The 20,200-nt window shown below is 46.3% G+C and overlaps 1 long non-coding RNA gene across 2 annotated transcripts in view; it reads left to right on the top strand.

Moving 5' to 3' along the window:
* Nucleotides 1-20,200, top strand: part of LOC118549805 (uncharacterized) — a 77,734-nt gene that overhangs the window by 36,866 nt on the left and 20,668 nt on the right. Inside the window, exon 3 of one of the 2 annotated variants that reach the window (XR_013445936.1) lies at nt 20,006-20,062. The exons of the other annotated variant lie outside the window; for it this stretch is intronic. This is a non-coding gene — a long non-coding RNA (uncharacterized LOC118549805). The remainder of the gene's footprint in view (nt 1-20,005; nt 20,063-20,200) is intronic. 2 annotated transcript variants of the gene reach the window in all.

A 20,200-nucleotide genomic window follows, 5' to 3' on the forward strand; every position in this document is an offset into this window, starting at 1 on the left:
GGTTTTCTTTTTTTTTATTATGTAATGTTAGTCACCATACAGTACATCATTAGTTTTTGATGTAGTGTTCCATGATTCATTGTTTGCGTATAACACCTAGTGTTCCATGCAGTACATGCCCTTCTTAATACCCATCCCTGGGCTCACGCATCCCCTTCCCCTCTATAATCCTCACTTTGTTTCTCAGAGTCCATAGTCTCTTATGGTTCGTCTCCCCCTCCAATTCCGCCCCCCCTTCATTTTTCCCTTCCTTCTCCTAATGTCCTCCATGCTATTCCTTATGTTCCAAAAATAAGTGAAACCATATGATAATTTGACTTATTTCACTTAGCATAATCTCCTCCGGTTCCATCCATGTTGATGCAAATGGTGGGTATTCATCCTTTCTGATGGCTGAGTAATATTCCATTGTATATATGGACCACATCTTCTTTTTCCATTCATCCGTTGAAGGGCTTCTTCCACAGTTTGGCTATTGTGGACATTGCTGCTATGAACATTGGGGTGCATATGGCCCTTCTTTTCACTACATCTGTGTTTTGGGGGTAAATACCCAGTAGTGTGATTGCTGGGTCATAGGGTAACTCTGTTTGTAATTTTTTGAGGAACTTCCATACTGTTTTCCAAAGTGGCTGCACCAACTTGTATTCCCACCAACAGTGTAAGAGGGTTCCCCTTTCTCCACAACCTCTCCAACATTTGTTGTTTCTTGCATTGTCAATTTTTGCCATTCTAACTGGTATAAGGTGGTATCTTAATGTGATTTTGAGTCTTTAGGATTACATTATGGACAAAATGTGGAACACTGACAGAGTGCAAGTGTTATAAACCTTGAAATTGTAAATATATATATAATAAAATTGAGAGTTCATGAGAGAGAGAGGTAGAAAGAAGAGGTTCACTGCTTTCTTCAACGTTCATGGTGGGGAGTTCATGAATGAGACAGCGTTTTTAGGTACATTGTTTATAGTAATATAACAGGAACAGCTAAAAGAACTTTAAAAAGTAATATAACTAACCAGAGCGGGAGGTCAAGTTGTGGGGGGAGACAAGGGGCGTGGCAGGGTGCTGCATTCCTAACCCTCCACGCGGGGGCCATCAACACATCAAGGTCTAATTGTGTTTTCAAATTTTACAATAGAAACTGCAACAAGAAATAAAATAGAAACTTCCAACAGAAATGTCCTCTGGGGAGTGACACTGGGTTTGGAGGAAGATGGGTGGGGAGAGATTTTACGTTTCGCTTTAGATTCTCTTTTGCTGTTTTGAATATTTTAAACTAGGTTTAAAAACAAGTTTAAAACACAACTAAATATAACGCTTTAAAACAAAGCAGGTGGAATGAGAGATCCCAAGTCTTTGGCCATGTGGCGTGTTCCACTCCTTCCGAAGGGCACAGGACAGTGACATCCAGAGGCAAGAAAGGAGGGGAGTGGGGTGTGAATTCATGTCCCCTGGGGGATGGGAGAGGCACAGGAGGCAGGTCAGCCTAGCAAAAGAAGCCCTATGGGGACTGAGAGCTTCAGCAAACATTTGGAGGCTGCCATGAGGCCAGAGGGCACAGATTTATTTTCTGAGGCCTCAAAGGTTGGAATGAGGACCAAGTGGGACCTTTTGGAAGACCTCAGCTCTCTGTAAGGAGCACAAAGACCGAATGAGTGCCCTCAGGAGGTAGTGAGTTCCCCGTCACTGGAGGTGTTTGGAAGGTGTGCCTAGAGGGGCAGCACAAAAGACAGAAAGAACATGCATTTGGCAAGAGAAGGCTGTGGAGGCTAGTGCTTGTCAATGCTCTGCAGTGGTGGTTTAACACTGCACAAGGCAAATGCCTTCACCTCTGAGTCCCAGCTTCCCACATCTGCAGACAGGATTAATAACCGCTAGCTTGTCGTGTTGTTACAAAGGCTTATGTGAAATAAACACTACATGGGAAAACCAGCCAGCACGTGCCTGACACTTAGTAAGTGTTGACTAAATGGCAGATGTCATTACAGAGGGCATAGGGTGGCACGTGAGAGAGAATGAGCCAGATCACCTGTATGCCCCTCTAGCCGGAGAGTCCCAGCCTTTGGAAGCAGAGACGGTCTGGACACTGAGCTCCGAGGCACAGTCTGAAAGCCAGAGCCCTCCGAGCCCTGAGCCCCCCTTTCCTCCCCTACTGTGGGGACCACCAGGCCAGGTATGAGACGACCTCTTTCCCACTTGCCAACCAGAGCCTGAGGAAGTTCTGGATATTACTGTGAGTCAGAGATTATCTAGGAGAAGGGGCTCCTTTGCCAGGCGGGTGACAATATGATCTGGGGTACCCCTTCAGAGAAGTTTCTGGGGCTCAGAAAAGTACTCTGACTTAAGACCTCAGAAATTCTTGGGCAATAGCCCCTCCGCAGGTGGCCAGCCAGCGTGTGGCGGCTGGCCCCTTGTTTGCGCCCCTGCGATAGGCAGATTTCCATCCCAGCCTGTGTCCCTCATGCCATCCACCCCAGCAGGCAGCGTGGAGGGTCCCCAGGGCCGTGATGGCACATTCTCAGCCACAGGCGTCATGGCACAGCCCTGATGGATTCTCCAGCCCAGACATTTGGGCAGACGCCTTGCTCTCCCAGGGCCATGACCGTGAGCCATTTATAAAGGCAGCTCCACATAATCCTGCCATCACCCCTGCAAGGATGTGACCTGCCACACAGCCAGAAACCTGCACCCCACACCCTCTGTCCCACAGCAAACCTCACACTGGAAGAGGAGATGATGAGATGTTTTATTTTCCTTCTAAAGGATTTAACCGTGAGTAGTCCTTGTTCCAGCTGAGCCCCTTTCCCCACACAGGAAAGCAATGCTGTTCTTGTCAAGGCAAGCTCCTTGGTGCTAGGACCCGAGGTGTTCAGCCAGGGCCCAGCCCATTTCCAGAAGCCTTGGGTTTGGCCATACCTGGCACGGGCAGGCCTTGGGCACATCACCACAAGAGGTTTCGGGGGACCCTGGGAGCATCAGTGTCCCCCTCTAACCCAATCAATTCATTAAGCAAAACTTCTTTAAAAAAAAACATCAGTAGAACCCTGGTAACAGAGAATGTCCCCTCATTTGCTGTCACTCCCTGGGAGCCGGAGGTGGTTCAGCCGATGTTGGGTGACCCTGATCGCCTTGAAAGAAGGGAGAGAACGTGCGTGCCAAGATTGAAGGAAGCTGGGAGGCTTTCCCGTTGTCCTCTTTTTGTTATTTTCTGAAATGCTGTCAATTTACTGAAGGTCAGACACCCCCCATTCATGTGCTCATGTGCGTGTTTGAGCTACGTGAACTTGGGGGATTTACACTGTAGGGATTTCCCCCGTGGGGCTCCTTCTCATGAAGGGCAGTGTGGACAGGGAGTTTGCTTTCCGCATCCCGCTGTTTGCCAGCACCCCTCCCCCTGGAGTTCATGTCCGATGGCCTTCCCTAAGTGGTAGCGTGATGTGTGTGTGTCTCGTGGCCACTACCAGATGGTGGGGGTGGGGTTCTGGAGGGCAGAGATCTTATCACTGGGTGCCCTCCCTCCACCCCTGCTAAGAACTAACCCGGCAGCTGACATACAGTTTACTGAATAAGGATAAATAAATAACAAATGAACATATATCCCCTTTTCATGGTCTTGCAAAACACAGGAACAAGGAATCCCAGAGGCAGCTGGGGGGCAGGCAAAGGGCTGGTGCTCTGAGGCCAAGCATAAGAGTGGTGAACAGTACAGGCTCCAGACTAGGCAAGCCTGGGCTTAAATCCTGGTCTATACTCAATGGTCATGTGACCTTGGCCATGCTACTGAACGGCCCTGAGCCTCTATTGCCCCATTTGCAAGGTGGGTCTAGTAAGAGCTGAGAGAGAAAGCAGGAAGTGCAGGTGCAACGCTGAGCACGGGGCCCGGCTCCCAGTGAGTGATGACCAGTGCCACTGGGCCGTGTGGTGGGATTTGGGCACGTGTGCAGACAGACACACACAGACAGACAGACACACACACACACACACACACTCATGGTTTTCAAAATGCTTCAGTAAAGGAGTTAGGAAAAATGATTATTACTAAAAGACATTTAACTAACTAGTTAGTGTCAGGCCACCAGGCCCCTTCAAAGAGGGGGTGAGGTGCTGCGGGGTGAGTTGCAGCAGCTGTGAATCTTCAAGTGGGGAAGCTTGGATCAGGGCTGGCGTCCCCCCTCACCCCGTCCCCCTCTCCTTACGCACACCTATCTGCCAGCACCAGAGCTACGACAGAGTCAGGCTGATTGTAAGAGAAGTGAGGGGCGAGTCCACACCCATACAGCAGTGCATGCTGCCCGGGGCTAGCCACGGAATGAACCATGCCCCCATAGACCCACTTGAACTTGAGTTGGTGTGATCTTTGGGGACCTCAGGAAGAGGCCTGGGAGTGGTTGATCAGAGCAGGAGATGCTAACTACAGGGGTGGGGCCTCAGACAAACGGGTATGCACTGGCCAAGCCCAGGAATCAGCATGGGGAGTGTGGTGAAGGGAAAGAAGAATTGGGAGAAGTAAGTATCTGATTCTAGCACTGAGGCTGAAATTCATGGCATTTGGCTATTTTGTCCCATGGTGCATCCCCGACCACACCAACCACTGTGCTACAACCTGATTTTAGGCCCTCACCTCCTCCCCCCCGCATTGCCAACAGCCCTCCTAACTGGTCTCCTTGCCTCCAGACGGGGCCCACAGCCCTCTTGGCAGCACCCCAGCTCACAATCGTATTCTTGCGGACCTGACCTGATCGCTCCCAGACCCTCAACATGCCCCATCTCCTTCAAGGAGACTCAGGAAATGGTTTTTCAGTGAATGGGTGGATTAGCTAGGGAATAGGCGGATGGGTAGCAGTCCCGTGATGCACACAGAGGTGGGGGGTTTGGACCTCAGATGTCAGGGAGCCAGGCGAGCCTGTAGGTGGGGAAGGATAGAGCCAAACCTGTTTGACATCAGAGGTCAAAGGGAGAGGAGGAGGCACCGGGGTCAGGAGATCTGGGTTTTGATCCCTTGCCCTGTGATGGGAGCCAGAGATGGCCTCCGCCCTCTTCTCTGTCTGGCTTGATCTGTTTTGTGAGCTCCCTCCCTGTGTAGCTTTCTGTCTGTGTTGAGACTCCCTGGGGATGTTGGTTGTGAGTGCTGTGCCAATCCCAGCCAAATGATCTAAGAGACAGAGAGGCCGAAAAAACCCCAACCAACCTCGCCCACATACACGCATTCCCGTAGGGGTGCGGCGAGCCCACGTGCCCCAGTGTGGCCCCTTTTCTGGCACAGCTCAGGAAGACCTTTCTCACACACCCGAGCTCAGATTCGCCGGGGCCACGAATAACAAGGTTAAAAGAGGAAGAAGCTGCTTCCGCCTTCCCAGCAAATACTACAGGGAAACTTGCTTAGAGTCTTCCTCTTCCCCAGGGCCGGGCTGGAACTTGGCATTGAGACTGTTGCCCAAGCCCAGGGCGGGCCCTTTTGTTAGGAGAGGATGAACAAGAGCAGGAGGTGGGGAAGGACTGGGCGTCTCATCCATCCGGGGCCCCTCTAGTCTCCCCCAAATCTCCCTGTGTTGAGGCCTGCCGGGGTTGGGCTCATTCAAGTGCCTACAAAGGACATGTCGGACCTGGACTGAGAGCTCCCTGACCCAGACAGACCTCTACTTACAGTTGCCAGGGACCTATTTCCATATCATTATATTATGTAAGCATGCTGGTTTGTTCTTCAAGATTTCTAAAGACTGACACAGTTAGAGCATATCAAAAACTAGTCCTTCACAGCTCGTTGATTAATTACATATACAGTTTCTATAAAGTCAGCCCACATTACGTATTGAAGTTAAAGTGGTGTGTTTGGAATAATAATTAAGCTATAAATACAAAATTATTAGATAAATATGTTAGATAAATATGATAACTCACAAATGTTTTCAGTGGGCTGAAAGGAAAACACAGAAAGAAGAGGACACTTCCAGAAGGGAAGCCGCATGGTGTCCAGGTAGATGCCACATGGTGACATTAGGCTCTGGGTTAACAGGACAGTCCTGAGCAGAGGGAGAGGGACGTAGGCAGGACTCAGCCAGGGGACAGCAGGGCCGAAAAGGCCGTCAAGTTAGAAGAAGTGGAGGAAGGAACGTCGAATTTAGCAGAAGGTGAGACTGGTTAACATCTGAGTGTTTGCTACGCACTAGGCCCTCTGCTAAGCGTTTCCAGGCGTTTTCTACTTTCATGCTCACCCACCTCTGAGGGGGGTGATGTCGGTGTTACCCAGCACTTCTGTGTATCAGTGAAGAAACTGAAGTAACTCCCGCGGGTCACAGGAAGCTGGTCTGACCCCAAAGCCGCCGTGACTGACTGCCTCTGCCAGGTACGAAGCATCCGAGCACTTAACTTTCCTTCTCCATGGTCTTGCTCCATAGCATGTCCTCCATTAAGCGGTTTTTTTGAGAAGAAGGCGAACATTTGTAATGTGTGTTTATTTATATATTTGTGCTAAAATAATAAAGACTTCCATTTATAGAAATCATACTTGACTGCAATTGCTTGAGAAAGTTGCCCTTGACCCCCGCAGCTAGAGCCCTGGGGGCGTGTCTCAATTCCAGGCTGAGGACCTAGGAAGGATGCCTCTCCTCTGTAGAATGGCCCTTGAAGCCAAACCAAAAAGTGATAGCAAGCTTCCCTGGATGTTAGGAATTTATAATTACATAGGCATTTGTAAAATTTTAAATTATATTTGGGATATTAACCCCTTATCGGATATATCATTTATAAAAACCTCTCCCATTCATTAGGTTGCCTTTTTGTTTTGTTGATGGTTTTCTTCATTTTTTATTTTGGTGTAGTCCCAATAGTTTATTTTTGCTTTTGTTTCCCTTGCCTGGGGAGACGTATCTAGAAAATGTTCCCACGGCCGATGTCAAAGAGCTTACTGCCTATGTTCTCTTCTAGGAGTTTTACGGTTTCAAGTCTCACATTTAGGTCTTTAACACATCTTGAGTTTATTTTTCTGTATGTTGTAAGAAAGGTCTAGTTTCCCTAGCACCATTCTCAACATCAAAAAAACACAAATAATCTGATTAAAAATGGGTGGAGGCACTCTGGAAAACAGTATGGAGTTTCCTCAAAAAGTTAAGAATAGAACTACCTTATGACCCAGCAATTGCACTACTAGGTATTTATCCAAAGGATACAAAAATAGTGAACCTAAAGGGCACATGCACCCCAGTGTTTATAGTAGCAATGTCTACAATGTCTACAATATCCAAACTATGGAAAGAGCCCAGACGTCCATAGACGGGTGAATGGATCAAGAAGGTGTGGTACATATACACACTGGAATAGTACTCAGCCATAAAAAGAATGAAATCTTGCCATTTGCAATGACATGGATGGAACTAGAGGGAATTATGCTAAGTGAAATAAATCAGAGAAAGACAAATACTATATGATTCATACGTGGAATTTAAGAAACAAAACAGATGCATATAGGGGAAGGGAAGGAAAAATAAAACAAGACGAAATCAGAGAAGGAGACAAACCTTGAGGACATTATGCTAAGCAAAATAAGTCAGAGACAAATACTATATGATCTCTTATATATGGAATCTAAACAAACAAACAAGAAAAAAAAAAAAACAACAAAAACCCCAACCACATTGGTGTTTGCCTGAGTCAGGGAGTGGGGGATGGGCAAAATGGGTGAAGGGAGTCGAAAGGCACAAACTTCCAGTTATAAAGTAAATAAAACCTGGGGATGTAATGTACAGCATGGTGACTATAGTTAATAATACTGTATTGCATATTTGAAAGAGTAAACCTCAAAAGTTCTCATCACAAGAAAAAAACTCTGTAATTGCATACGGTAACAGATGTTAGCTAGACTTACTCTGGTGACCGTTTTGCAATATATACAAATATTGAATCATGCTGTATACCTGAAACTAATATAATGATGTATGTCAATTATACCACCAAAAAAAAATAGAAAGAAAGAAAGAAAGAAAGAAAGAAAGAAGAAAGAAAGAAAGAAAGAAAGAAAGAAAGAAAGAAAGAAAGAAAGAAAGAAAAGAAAGAAAGAAAAACAAAGAAGGAAAGAAAGAAGAAAGAAGAAAGAAAGAAAGAAAGAAAGAAAGAAGGAAAGAAGGAAAGAAAAGAGTTAAAATAAAACCATTAGGATGGATCCTAATCCAGTTGGACTGGAGTCCTTACAGGAAGAGGACATCTGGACACAGGGACACAAGGAAAGTCCCGTGCACAAAGGAAGGCCATGTGAGGACCCCACAGAAGGTACCATCTACAAGCCAAGGAGAGAGGCCTCAGACAAAACCAGGAACCCTGCTAACACCTTGATCTTGGACTTCTAATCTCCAGAGCTGTGAGAAAATACATTTCTGTTGCTAAGTCACCCAGTCCATAGTATTTTGTTATGGCAGCCTGAGCAAACGAATACAATTTTCCAACAGTGTGAACCAGTGTAAGAGAACATTGGTAGTTTCTGCCCCGGACCATCCATTTGCCCCTCCTCCCCATTCATTCATCCCTCCCCCCAGAGAACATAAGCAGAGTCCCATCCAGTCTGCATCTAGCTCAAAATTTAGGATCTTCACATGCATTGGAGTAGGCAAAGGTCTTTCATGTCCAGGCTCCTTGCTTCTTTGGCAATATGATTCTCTCAAAAACTTAGGAGGCTTCTATTCTGTCTGCTTCTAGTCAATTCTGTGTTCCAGCAAATGTACCCCAATTTCTTTTCCAGGTCATAAGTCTCAGGTGCTTTATTTTTATTTGCTTCCTCATGCCATTATTTCTCAACTTAATGCCGGCTACCTTGAGGCTGTCAGGCTTTGGGTAGGAAGGTACAGCCTATGGATTGATTTTTGCTGATTCATTGTGTTTAGTTGAGAAGATTCACTGGGTCTACATGGCTGACATTTGTTTTTAAATTCAGACATTGGACAGTGTCTGAGAATGAAACCTTCAATGGATTAAACCTTGGAGGTTGGGGGACTGTTAGTTATAGCAGTTAGCAGACACCCGCTAATACAGTGATTAATTTTATGTGGGGAGGTAGAAGGCCAGACGCCAAAAAGAAAGATGGTTTCCTAGAGGAGGGATTTTTTTATAGCTTTACTGAGGTACCATCGACAAATAAAACTGTAATGTATTTAAATATACAACCTGATGGCTTGATATACGTGTACACTGAGAAAGGACTTCCCCACCAAGTTAATGCACACATCCATCGTGAAGAGGTACTTTTTGCCCACTGCTGCAAGGACCCGAATTTCTGACTCTATTTCATTTCTTTTCATCTTGCAAATTGGCCGGTCCTTTCCTGAGCTCATCTTTTTCTTGTGATATCTTGTTGAATGCAGCCAGTAACAATCAAGATGGCGCATCCTCCTTTCCTAAAGCATGTGTTTTTGACTTCCAAGTTATCATAGGCAACAGTTTTTATTCAATGTTTTGTCTCAGCATCACATGGGTTTCCAGTTACCTAACCTGCTACATCTCTTTCCTTCTCCCTCAGCCAGCGCCTCCTATTTTAGTTTTTGTTAAGGGAGTGCCCCGCTTCAAGAAACTCCTATTAGTCAAGGAAAGCTAATTGCTGAAACAAACAGCAGCCAGATCTGAGTGAACATAGCAACAATTGCTACAAAATGAAAGTTTGTTCTTTCTCATGTCCCAGTACAACGTTGACTGACGGAGGGGTTGGGTGGGAGAAGAGAGAGCTTTGCTCTTTGCTGGCACGTAGGGACCCAGGATCCTTTCATTGTGTGGCTCAGGTAAGTGTTAAGGCACTAGACCACTTCGCTGGATTATGGCGTCTGGTTGGCAGGCAAGGGAAGAAAGATCATGAAGAAGTTTGTGGGAGGTTTTTAAGGCAAGCCCGCAAATGCTTATGCACTGACGAGAACTAGATACATGGCCCCACTAGATGGGAGTGCTCTTGGAAGTTCAGTCTACTGGTAGTCCAGGAAGAAATGCAAACAGAAATTGGTGCCCAGGAGCATTCTCTGTCCACTCTCTCCTTCCCCCGTGCCCCCGGGTGTGATGGACACAGGGGTGCACACATAATTCTCCCTTCAAGGAAGCACCTGTTGCCCCAGCTGCAGGGAGGGCTATCTGCTGACAGTCTTTGACTCTCAGCCTCTGTAGGAATCGCCTCAGCTGCAAAGAGCCAACTTACCCAAGGTCACGATCTTCCTGAGGTGGCCTGCATTCAGTGACTGATCAAGACGGGAGGTATTATGGCCCAGTCATTTTGACCCCATATGGCACAGCTCTGACATGGGGGACATTAGCTCCAGTTCCCTTGGGGTTGGCCAATCCCGTTGGTGGGTCTGTTTTGTAGCTGGGCTTCTCATTCTCTCCAACTGGGCTTTCTCCCACTTTCCACAGGTATTCATCCCAAGAGTACTAAACTCCATCTCAGGGTCGGCTTCCTTGGAGAACCTAAGCTGTGACAATTGGTATATATTGTCAGTACTGCTCTCAGGCTTCCTTTTTATTACTGTACTGTTTTGTTGTTTTCTGCCATGGCCCCAGCACCTGTAACAGTCATTGACACACAGTATGTGCTCACTAAAATATATTTTTACGTGAACGTCTATCTAAACCTGTTTGCTTATCTGTTGTTCTCCTTTGCCAGGCTAGTTCCTCTTCGAGGACAAGGCCTAAGTGATCATCCTCTCTGTGTCACTAGCCTCTAGCTAAGTGCCCGACACTTAACCATTCCTCCAAAAAACATGTTTTTGTTTGTTTGTTTTTGGTGAATACATAAATATCATGAATAGTTGGAGAATGGAGAGAAAGATCTTTCTAGACCAGGAGCCAGTCTGGAATTCCTCTGTGGAAAGCTGCTGGCAAAGGGTGTGAGTGTCTAGTGATTTGTCTGGAGCTCATACTTGATGATGGGTGTATTTTTTACTTAGTGTATTTTTATCTAAGGTGGACAGTAGAGATTTTTAGAGGGTCAAGCCTGCTCAAGCCACCTTGGGCTCTGCCATCCCTGATGCTGAAAGCATTCTCCTGGGCATCGAAGTTTGGAAGCCTACATGGAGGTGAGGGGGGGACATGGATCTCTCCACACCTGTTTACTGAGCACCTGCACCTGAGGCCTGGCAGGAGGGGCTGTGAGGGGAGTGGGTCCCACAGGCTGTGGGCCTGCTCCTTAGGACACTTACAGGGAAACTGAGGAGACCAGACAAATTCGTCAAGAAAAAGTAAACACCCTTGGGTGGGTGAAACCAGACAATACAATTACATAGGCCACAGGTCACCTCGGAGGCCAAGAAGAAACTATAGAAGACCTCTGCTTTGAATCGAGGCCATTTGTTACCTGTTCAGTTTTCGGCACGGACGCACAAATAGAGATGGAAGTCCAGAGAGAAAAGGGGATAAAGAAAGGTTTTAGCTGCAGTTGAAATAAACAGAATAGGTGATTGATGAGAGAAAGACTAGGAAACCAGAAGGCATATGAGAAAATAGATGAGTGAGGATTTGTGGAAAGGGAGGGAGTAGGGAGGAGGGAGTGAGAGAGAGGCATTCTGGCTGGACCTCAGGTTGGATCCTCTCCAACCTTTCAGACAGCACTATTCCTCACACGTACTCCCCAGCCTTGTTTGGGGTTCCCGAGGGGAACGCATGGGCCCTGCACCAGTCCCCTGGCCCCAAGAGCTCCCCCCAGCTCTCACAGCAACAGGCTCCCCTTCAGGGCTCAGCCTCCTGAGAGCCCAGGCCTCCTGCTTGCTGGTCTGAGAGGCAGCGGCTGTGGAGGTGCCGACAGACGCCTCCCCTTCTCTGTCCCACTTGAGTCTTCATGTCTGCCTTCCTCTGTGCTCTCCTGTCCCACCCAACCCTGCCATCCTGAAACTCTCATGGGGGTATCAAGGAGCCAAATCGTTCTCTGCCTCTTCTGCAAATGGTGAGCAATGTCGTGTCCAAGATTGAAAACAGGATCTGACAGGCCCAAGTCCTCTTGGGTGAAAATTTCACGGTGTGATGATAGGGAAAAGTGAATAGGAGAGTTAAAAAAGTCTCTATGAAGACAATATAATACTAATTAATGGAGTTGGAATTTTGTTCCCCAATTGCTCTCAAAATAGTAACATACTCAAATGAGAATGACATTATATAGGTATATATTTATGTTTTCAGATAGAATCCAGCACAAAGGCCTACTATAAGCTAACCAGAGTCCGGGTAATGTGAAAATTTAATTTAATGAGGTTTGGTTAAGTGCCTTTTCTGGTGGGATGGAAGGAGGACTGGAGCAGAGTCAGGAAGCCCCCATTCCACCAACGTGGAGTCACCTGAACAGCATGTTCCCTGCTGGTTACAATTTTGCAGCCTTTCAGAAGAAGACATTGGTCAACAGTGTTCAGAGTCCTCTCTGGTTGACTGCTAGCCCACAACAAAGAAAGGGGGTAAAAAAGTGGTTCCAACCTGATGAACGTCCAAGGATGATCCCCTTGGGTAGGACTCAACAGGGGCACCCTATGCTAATTCATGAGTGCCATGTTGCAAATCTCTTAGGTGCAGTTTGGCTGACCCCCAAGCTGAAGTGGGGGACTTATCAGGCTGGGCAAGCAGAAGTGAGGTAGAGATGGAAATGCAGACAGACCGGAGGAAAAGTGCAGTTAGGCAGAGAATGTGCAGTTTTCCACCAAACTTTTTTCTCTGGACAGGAACACAGGCACATGGGGCAGTGTGTCCCAGTGCTAGGGTTCCCCATAATCTCCAGTTTGAGGACCTCCCCCTTGTGATTGTAGGTCTTTCTTGTATTAATTTATTGAGACTATACATACTTATAAAAAGCTACATGGAGCTCTAACGCTTTTAAATGCATTTGTACTACAATAGCATTTACATTAATTTGAAAAAAATACTAGTGCATTTATATCTAAGAAATATTTATTCAGACTTCAAATTAGGTACACGGATTCAGGAATCCTGAGTTCCCGTAATTTCCCTGGTCCTCCAGGGTTTATTGGCTGGGGGCGGGCAACCAAAGGTCTAGGACGGTAGTTCTCAAAGTTGGACCCTGGGCCAGCAGCGTGTTAGAAATGCACATTCTGGGCGCCTGGGTGGCTCAGATGGTTAAGCGTCTGCCTTCGGCTCAGGTCATGATCTCAGGGTCCTGGGATCGAGTCCCGCATCGGGCTCCCTGCTCCTTGGGAGCCTGCTTCTCCCTCTGCTTCTCTCTCTCTCTGTCTCTAATGAATAAATAAATAAAATCTTTAAAAAAAAAAAAAAAGAAATGCACATTCTTGGACCCCACCCTAGACCTACCAAGCACAGAGCAGCTTCTGCTGTGAGCAGATCCTCTGACTTCTGACAGGCACATGACCCCACGTGGGTCAGAGACAGAGCCCCGAAGTCCCAGAGACATTGGAGAAGCGCCCGAGTCCGTCCAGTCCTGCTTCAGACGAGAGCCCTCCCACTACTAGGCATTTGGATCTGGCAGCTGAGCACACAAGGCCTCCCTACTCATGCTTCCCTTGACTGTGGAGGGAAGCAGCAGGATGGAGCTGGGTCTTCCTATTCTGGACCCTTTGGGGACAGCACCAGGCACGGCTGTCCCTAATGCATGTGGAGCTTGGGCCAGATCTGGGATCAGCAAGGCCCTCTTCATGCTGGAGGGGTGAGGAAAGGTGTTGTGATGGGACTGGGGAAGGAGTGCATTCCCTGACAGGGCCACCTGACCAGGATCCAGCAACCCAGTTATCGAGACAAGGGGATAGGACTTGAATTTACTGAGATCCAGCAGATGGCTTGCACTCTTCCAGTCCAGGGCAGCCCACCCTTCCAGCCTCCTGCTATTACCTCCTGGGGAGCCCGTGGTTTAGACTGGCATCTGGGCTCAGCCACAGACTGAGCGCCATCTCTCACAAACTCCCTTCAGCTCCCTACGTCCCAGCCAAGCTGGACCACGTCCCTCTTCCTCACACATTGCTGCCCCTTTGGTCATGCAACCTGGAGGGCCTTTCCACTCTCTCCCAGCACATCCCAACTCTGCCCAGCCCAAATTCCACTTTCTCTGCAGGACCCTTCTGGGCTCTCTGCAGTTAGAAGTGATGTGTACCTCCGCTCAGGGCCTGGCTGGTCTGATCAACCCAGAGGGGCTGACCTCTGAAAACAGGAAGCCTGTCGCATACCCATCTCACCTTTCCCTTCCACTTTTCCACCCCATATGGGTGCAGCATCTACGCCATGCTGAACACCAGTTAACTTGGGGTAAGCACTGGGGCTTAGCAGTGGAAGCCCAGACTGCCCAGGGAGCCAGCCCATCAACAGCAAGGAAGGCTGAAGAAGACAATGACAGAAGTGGTGTCCTGTGGTCTTGAAGTCCTTGTCATCTCCCAGAGAAGACAGAGAGCTTATCTTCAGGAGAACGGAGCTGGGATGATACACCGTGTTTTCTGGGCTGTCGGCTGTCCCCAGTGGTCATTCTTAACCCCTGGAAAGGCTGTGCTTAAGTCATGTTTCAGAGGAAAATGTATAACCCAGACCAAGGCAGGCTTTTGGCAGAAGCAGCGGCAGGGGAAGCCAAGGACATTTGTTGGGAGGGGAAGCGGCCCAGGAAGTCTGTTCACTGCTGCTTCTCCCAGGGGATGCGCAGCTCTATGCTCCCATCTTCAGCGTCTCTTCCTTTCCTGTTTGCCTTGAAACATCCCCAGTCTGGGCCAGTCCTGGACCTCAAGCACCCTACTGAAGCCTGTTGGGGAACAGCAGGGAACAGCACTGAGGATCGGGGAGCAGCCAGCCTGGATGATGGGCAGCCCACGGGACAGTGAAGCAGAAGGCTGGTCTTGAGCCACATCTCTTTGGGGGCAGAGTTCTTTGTCCTTTCCCCGTTATGAGGTTACTCTTTTCCCTGCCGATACCCAGGGCATCTGAGTGACATGGGTGCCCGTGATAGTAAGAGCTATTATTCCCCAGCTCCTACCATGCCCAGGCACGGTTCTAAGATTTGCACATCATCAACTCATTTCAATCCTCCCAGCAGTATTGTGAATTGGTCTCTATTTCCATCCCTATTTAATAATTAGGGACGCTGAGGCACAGAGAGATTAATTTGTCTAAGATCACACAGTTAATAAGTGGGATTTTAACCCAGGATTGTCAGTCAAAGGCAGTATTGATTCTGCTGTTTCTGCCCAGTATTCAAAATGGCACTGAGAAACGCTTGTGCCGCCCTGAACAAGTCACCTCACCCTCCCGGCCCTCTTTCCTCATCGGTAGGAGGATGGTGATATTGGCAAGCAATTGCCCTGAGAATTCATCAAGGGCACTTTGCAAAGTGCTCGGATGAGGAGTGAGAGCCAGGAAGCATCTGCGTAGAGGCGGCCCCGGGCGGAGGCTGGTACCAAAACCCCTGGGTGCTGAGATGTTCCCTGAGGGCGCCATGGATAAAGACAAATAGGATGGCAGAGCGGTTCCCAGAGCTGGGCACGCTGCCGACTGAGGCCTTGGCTTGTTCCCACGGATGATGGCAATGGGTCTTCCTCCTTGTCTCCCAGGACTCAGTGCCAAATTTTCTAAGATAAATTAAATTAAGCAAGAAAATAAGGAAGTCCAAATTTCATTAGCATTTCCGAGGAGAAGGAATCACTCTGGTAGATGAAACCCCCAGGCCCCCTGTAGCTTTTTCCCAGCATCTAACTGCTTCATTCGGCTTCTCACCAAACTCGGCTGCTGGCTCTTTCCCAGTGTCCCAGTCCTGGCCCCGAATTCCGTTCTGAGTTCCTGAGTGAGGCAGTTGGGCTACATCAGCAACAGGCAGCCGTTCCTCCGGGAAAGCATCTGACCTGGTCACCGTCTTCCCGCCTCTAAGACTCAGATTTGGTTTTGGTTGGTAGAAATGTTTCCTTAGCCTGGATGGACAAATAGATCCATACTGACTCACAGCTTTTCTAGGTGACCACGTTTCTAACAGCAAAGCCTGATCCCAGAAGAGTTTAGAGCATGTGACTTCCTATTTTTGGGAATGACGGGAGCTTTGAGTTGGAAGTGACCCCAGACTTCATGTAGTTTGACCCCTGTTGACATCTGAGTCTTTTCTATCCCATTCCCAGCAATTGGCTGTCCAGCTTCTCTTTGGATGCCATCCCTGATGGGGAACTCACTGTATCTCCAGGTCAGCTCAGATGGAGAGGGCAAGTCTTCAGTGTTCTCACAGCCACACTCTATCTGCTCCAGCAGAAACTCACTACAGTGAAAATCAGGACCAGGGAACTCTGACCATCCGCTTAACTAATCCCACGAGGGGCTCAGCAGTGACCCCTCGGATGTCAGGTCTGAGGGCTCTTGCAGTTCATCCGCTATGGTCGCTTTACTTCGTAGAGGCAGAAGCAACTCCCCTAGAAGTGATCACCAGTGACAGCGTCTTCCTCTGATTATACTAACAGCTAACACTGGCTGAGCCCATATTACGTTCCAGGAGCTTTGATGATTGCTTGAAGTTGCATGATTTCATTTAATTCAAGCCATTATTATTAGACACTTGCAAGGTGGGTATTACTCATTTAACAAATGAAGTGACTAAGATTCAAGGAGGTGCAATAATTTGTCCAAAGCCGCAGAACCTAATTCACGGCAGAGGTGGGACTTGAACCCAGGCCTGTCTCAGCTCTACTGCCCGACTCTTGGTGCTACATCCAGCTTCATGGAAGTTAAGAGTGTTGCATTTTCTTCTGTGGAAGAAATAGATTGGGACTTATTATCAGGATGTAAAGATGCATGTCAGGCTGTGAGTTCATGTACAATGTTGAGCTTGGGTCTATGCAAGTCAGAAAATGAGGGGAAAATATATCATTGAATGATAGAAATCTGGTTCAGTTGATAATTTGCTGCTTGTCTACACATCTAGCCAGTTTCTCCCTAGCTGGTTTGTATGTGTAGTTACAGTCTGAAGGCCAGAAAGGTACCTGTTATTCTCGTCAGGAGACTAATTTGTTTCATTTCCTGACTCATTTGATCTCCAGGTGAGATCATGAGATGTAGGAGATGCTTAATATTTAGTTTACAAGCACAGAGCTCCCAAAAGGTTTTTTGTTTTTTTAATTTGGAGTGAGAAATTACTGTTTAACTGGAAAAGAAGTTAACATGATCTTATTTAAAACAATGGAAAGAACTTTTTAGCAATTATTTAAAATTAATTTTCCCTAAGGCTAAAACTTCTGTTAAATCAAAGCTACAACTTGAGAATTTGGCTGTGGGAATTGATCTATTATGGAGAGACCGCCTTTGGGTACTTGAGTTTTTCAGTGCTGACTTAATTAAGTTTTAGAGCATCCCAAGGCACTTGTCAAAGCTCTCATGTCCTCTCCCATCCCTTCCCAAAAAAGGCAGGAGAGGAAGTTGGCAAAGCTTCTGCATTTCCATTTGGTTTCTCAAACAAAATCTGCTGGGTTGGAAGGTGGGATTTCTTATTAGCTTGAGGCTGTTTGGCTAAATAATTTTTCGCCTTGTCCTGAAGTCATATCACCCTTTGCTGTTGCACCTGATGGAGCCGCCTTTCAGAAAAGAGAATCTCCTGCATGCAGAAGGCAGAATCTCCCTTTGCGCCTCCTCCTGCCATCTTGGAGAGAGCTTTTCACCAAAGCTCCATGTCCCTTTTCACACAGGGCTGGTGCTGCTGGGCTGGGGGCACAGTGGTTCTGACCAAGGGCTGGGGCCTCCTTTTATTGCCATTCTGGTGACCTGGAACAGATTCAACAGATTTGTATGTGCAATGAATACCCACTGTGTGTACATTCATGGATATTTATAGCTGTTTCCATGAATCTTTGGACTCTACAGATGTATATTCATTGGGTAACCAGGTAAGAGTGAAATTGATAAGTCAAATGGCAATTTGGTTTAATAATTGTGATATGCATCAAATTGCTGTCTCAAAAGACTGCATCAGTTCAAACTCGCACTAAGTGTTTCTTACTCTATGGTCTGTTTCCCCCATACCTTTGTCAACACTAGGTAATATCAGACTTTCTCATTTTTGCCAGTCAGAAAAGTGAAAAGTGGTGTTGGGTTGTTTAAACTTGTACTCCCTTATTTAGGAGTGAGGTTGAAAATCTTTTCATGTATTTATTGGTCATTTGTTTTTATTTTTCTGTGGACTTCTGGGCATGTTCTTTGCCCATTTTTTGGTGTGTTTTTATTGAACTGTAGGAATCACTGACCTATGAAGTTGATGTGTTAAAATTTCATGTGTTAATATTGATCATCTCCTCCTGGCTCCTCTCTCCATGACACATGTGATGTCCACTGACCTGAAATTAAAACAGGCAGAGAAGTCTTTGGTGTTCCTTATCTGCACACTGCCTTTGAGACGTGATTGTCTATAACGATGAGAATTCAGTGTTCTTGATGATCTCTGGTTCCAAAGGAAACAGACTATCAAGAGATGGAAAGACTTAAAACAAGAATCTGAGGTGCTCTGAAACCAAGCCATCCTGGATCTAATCTGTTATGATAAGAATGCGATCCATATCAAAAACCCCTTCCTTTTATCATTCTAGCCCAGCTGGAAGAAATCATTCCCGGTCTTAGCTGCTTGGGATAGCTAAAAAGTGTAGCCTTAGAAGAAACCTTGCTTTATACCACCTTAATCATTCCTGGTGTTTAATATTCAGTATCGCATATTCTCCTGTATTCTGGGCAAATCAGACCATAAATAAGATGTGTGACCTGCAGCTAGCTGAAGATCTTTGTGCTGCTTGCTTGAATTTGGAGAGCCACCCATGTGCCCAATGGTACTGGCAGGAGGATCCTTTACTGATTTCTCAATTGAGTATGTTTCTCAATGTATTGTGATTGTCTTATCACCTGCCTCATCCTATTTGCCTGATGGAGACACATATATCCTTTAATTTGATCATCTTTATGCGTTCAGAACAGGAGATATGAGTACCTAATTGAGAATTGAGATATTTGGATTTCTTAAACACACACACACGCACACGCACCTGATTCTTGCTGTGTGCTGCGCCTGTGAATGCATTACTGACTCTATCCTTGTCTTGTCTGTCAACTTCTCTGTTGTTTGGGAGAGAATATTTAATGAATTTATGGCATTTGTGATGTAAGGCACTGATGGGAAAAAATTCACTGTATTCTTCATCCCTACTCCCTGCTACTGAAAACTAAAGATGAAGAGGAAGTATTGAATGGAGCGAGAAAAAAAGAGATATTAAATACAGAGGGACAAAAATAAGAATTACAGCTGGTCACTCATAAGAAACTGTGTAAGCCAGAAGACAACGGGGTTTGGGGGGGGGGCATCTTTAAAGTGCTGAAACAAAATGGCACATTTGGAATTCTGTACCTAGTGGGGAAAAAGTCTTTCAAAAAATGAAGGAGAAAAAAAAGACTTTTCAAGACAAACAAAAGCTGGGAGAATTCATTACCAGCTGACCTGCACTATAAGACTGGACAAAGTTTGGTGTTGGAAGGCTCATATTTGTTCAGCTTGAGGTTCTTGAAGATTTTTGGATGTGTGGTTTGATGTATTTCATTATTTTTGGAATTTTTTTTTGGCTATCTTCTCAAATATTTCTCCTGCCCTATTATTTTTCCCTTCTTCTTCTGAGATTCTAATTACTCATGTAAGAGCTCATTTGATATTGGCACACAGCTCTTAGATGCATTCTTCCCGTTTTGTCTTTTTTTTTTTTTTTTCCTGTTTCTGTTTCAGTCTGGGTAATTTCTATTGACCTATGTTCAAGTTCACTGATTCTTTCCTTGGCTTTGACTAGTCTTACAATGAGCTGTCAAAGGCATTCTTCAACTCCATTACAATGTTGTTTATTTATAGCATTTCCAATTGATTCTTCCTTAGGTTTCCATCTCTTTGCTGAAATTCCCCATTTTTTCCTGCATATCATACACTTTTTTCTATTAGACTCTCTAACTTATCCATCGTAGCTATTCTAAATCCCTTCTCTTAGACATCTGAGTCATCTTGGAATCTGGTTCTGTTGATTGCTTTGTTTCTTGACAGTTGTTTTTTGTTGCTTTTTTTCAGGGGTTTCATAATCTTTGATTAAATGCTGGACATCCTGTGCGGGACAATAATATGAAGGTAGGTAATATTTATTCCTGGAAATGGGCACACCTTTTTTCTGCTAGGCTTTATGTGTAGGGTTTAGAGTTAATCTAGTTAGCCAAACTGGTTTTTGGTCTTATTGTTGCCATGGTGACCTTTAGTGCTCTAGTGGCT

This window comes from Halichoerus grypus, chromosome 1 (genome assembly GCF_964656455.1).
Source record: "Halichoerus grypus chromosome 1, mHalGry1.hap1.1, whole genome shotgun sequence".
NCBI lineage: Eukaryota > Metazoa > Chordata > Mammalia > Carnivora > Phocidae > Halichoerus > Halichoerus grypus.